This window comes from Papio anubis, chromosome 11 (assembly GCF_008728515.1).
Source record: "Papio anubis isolate 15944 chromosome 11, Panubis1.0, whole genome shotgun sequence".
Taxonomy (NCBI): domain Eukaryota; kingdom Metazoa; phylum Chordata; class Mammalia; order Primates; family Cercopithecidae; genus Papio; species Papio anubis.
In genome coordinates, this window is record NC_044986.1 from 49,936,293 (window position 1) to 49,939,717 (window position 3,425).

Below are 3,425 nucleotides of genomic sequence, written 5' to 3' on the forward strand. Positions count from 1 at the left end.
GTAATATGTTCTGTTTTGTGTAGAATGCAGAAAACCACAAGAGAATATGGCTATTAACAGCAACAACAAAATGACAAAAAAGTGCCAGGTAATACTAAAATCATAAATTTCCTTGAGCTGAATTCAAAATGTGAGCCAAAAAAACCCCCCAAATTCTACCGAGTGACAATTAGGATAATTTCAAGGTGAGATGAGACCATATACATTGTTTCACCTTTGGCAGAACAGGTTAAAAGTGGCCGCCATAGGCTGGGCACAGTGGCTCATGCCTGTAATCTCAACACATTGGGAGGCTGAGGTGGGAGGATTACTTGAGCTCAGGAGTTTGACACCCGGCTGGGCAATAAAGTGAGACTGTGTCTCTACAAAACAAAACAAAACAAAACAGCGAAAATTGTAATAAATAAGGTTAGCATTATAGACACCCACAAACACAAGGGGAGTCTCCACTCATTCAAAAACTTGTTTGCATAGATTTCTTTAAGATAGATTGGGGGACAAGGCAGGACACAGGAGAATATTCCTTCATGGTATAAGAATAAGAAAAAAATCAGCTAAGACTGGTGCACAGGCAGAAACTCTTATGCAATTCCCCAGACCTTTATGTCATACGAAAGAAGGACGGTAAGTATTATAGGGAAGAGGAGTAAGTGTGCCCATCCCTGGTGCTCAGGCAAAGGTCTACTGCTTCTGGAAAAGAGGTATCAGCAAAAATCCCCTACCCCTGGGGGAGGAGCAGGAAGTCCTCTTAGGCCTAAGATCCTGTACCACTACAAAGTAGAGGTCTACTGTGGATTGAGAAGGGGCAGAAAATTCTCTTGCACCCAAGATCCCCATAAATGTGAAGCAGAGGATGGCTGCCATGATGCCATAAGAAAGAGGGGGAAAAAAACTTGAGAAAGCCCACACCAGGGCTTACACATGCAGGATGTACAAGGAGAACAGAGGAACCCCTATTCCATGCTCCACCTCTTCCTTATAATAAGAGTGGAATGCAGCAACAAGGAGGAGCAGTCTAACATTGTGGGACAGATCAGAGTGTGGACAGAAACCTCTTCTGTGGCACAAGCATGTAGAGAACACTGAGAGCTGAGGACTGAGTAAGAAGACTGAGAAAACCCTACAGCATGCAGTCTATTCGAAGAATGAATTGATACCATTCCACCAATAGAAGAATTGGAAGCTTTTGGCACAGTGGAAGTAACAATTGCAACAGCAAAATCCAAATAATTCCTGAAGAGCTTTACTCAACAGAGTAAATGCCTGTAATGTCCATTTACAGGCATAAACTCTATTTACCTCACTCCTTACTGTTCTTCCATACCATGTCTGGCATTCAACCAACTAGGACACAAAAAGGCTACAAAATATAAAACAACCATTTTCAAGAAATGAAGTAACAGAGCCAGATAGAGATAACACAGATATTGGAACTATCAGACAGGAACTTTGATTCAAACACATTACAGGATAGCAGAAAGCACAAATATGCCTGACGCGATGGAGAAATTCAGTAGAGTGGTGGAAATAAGAAATAACCTAATAGAAATTCTAGAAATATCTTTCTGAAAAGATAACAAGATGAAGAATTTCTTCAGTGTGCTCATCAATAGGCTAACACAGATGAATCAGTGAATTTAAAAATAGGGCATTAAATATTATTCACACTAAAATACAAAGAAAAAACTGTGTGTATATATGTGTGGGGGAGGGGAGCAGAGTCAGAACAGAAAAAAAAGTTATGAGAAAAAGCAAATTATAATTGGAATCCCAGAAAAGGAATAAAGGGAAAATGGGCATAAGAAACATTAGAAAAAATGTCTGAGAATATTCCAGAAATAAAAAAGCAAAAAACTCAAAATAAAACCAACCAAAAATGCAGCTCCAAAGAGTTGAGAACTACAAGGATAAAAAAGCAGGATAAGAGTAATATATAATTATTGCAGAAATCTAAGCAATTCAGGTAACCAAAAATAAAAAAATAAAATACCAATAAGCTTGCCAAACAAGTTATTAACATGTCACTAAAAGTCATTCCAGTCCTCTCTATGCATTTATGAGCTTTGTTATTTTTGATTGTCAAAATCTTTTTTTCAAATCAAAGTAAGTTCCCAGGACAAATTGTTATTATTATGATTTCTAATCCTTTGACCTGAGAACTCCAATATCCTCAGAAGCTTAGATTTTAAGATGAAAGGAAATTGAGAGAATACTTCCATTGACCTGAACAGGCATCTTAAGGTTCTAGTACATTTATTCAGTGTTAAAAACTAAATAATCAATAACTCTTATAACTACAGAATAGATACTAATACTTAGGCATTATCAACCTTGGAACACACACCATACACACACACACACGTATATGTATGTGTATACAATTTTATTATAAAATCTTTCAAGAAACAATTCTAGAGTTTCGAATAGACCAGTGACTCTAAGCTTATTGTAATACTTCAAGGTGAAGACTGCTAAGGCAAAATTTTCATATTTCATAGCTATTCTATCTTTTCTTCAATATAAAAATTTATTTTATGATTTATATATATTCTCCGTTTTTTCCTTGCCTGCTGACTATGATAGTTATTTTATTGAATTTAGATGTTTACTGTCCATAATATAATTTGGGTTTGGAAAAACTTATTTAGAATTAAAGGTGTTGATCTTGTATTTCATGGTGTCAGTTGAAACCCAAGTGGCTTTTTTCCCCCAAATATTTAATGACTAGGAGGCTTGCTAGTTAAATTCGAATTCTAATCACCATTATTTTACTCTTTAAAGTTAGCCCAAATATAATACATATTTTTATATTCAGGTAAAAACACGCTAAACTCAATCAATCATGAAATTTAAAAACAAAACTAATGTATGCAAAAACCACAAAATGCAGGTAGATTCACATAAAAAAGAAATGTGTTAATTTTCTGACAATTAATGGAAAGAATATATGAATTACTTTGAAAGTTTATCCCTAAATCAACTTTTTAAATTAATAAAACTTACAAAAAATTGGCTTGGTAGATCTAAATGTTGCTTCATTTTGGTGGTGAGTATAAAATCAGAGTGAGAGCTATTACTTCATTCATCTATATTTCCTCCACAATTAGTGTCCTCTTTTGTACATGGCCCATATATCCGTTAAAAATGAATTGATGAGGCCGGGCGCAGTGGCTCACGCCTGTAATCCCAGCACTTTGGGAGGCCGAGGCGGGCGAATCACAAGGTCAGAAGATCGAGACCATCCTGGCTAACATGGTGAAACCCTGTCTCTACTAAAAATACAAAAAAATTAGCTGGGCATGGTGGTGGGTGCCTGTAGTCCCAGCTAGTCGGGAGGCTGAGGCAGGAGAATGGCGTGAACCCGGGAGGCGGAGCTTGCAGTGAGCTGAGATCGTTCCACTGCACTCCAGACTGGGCGACAGAGT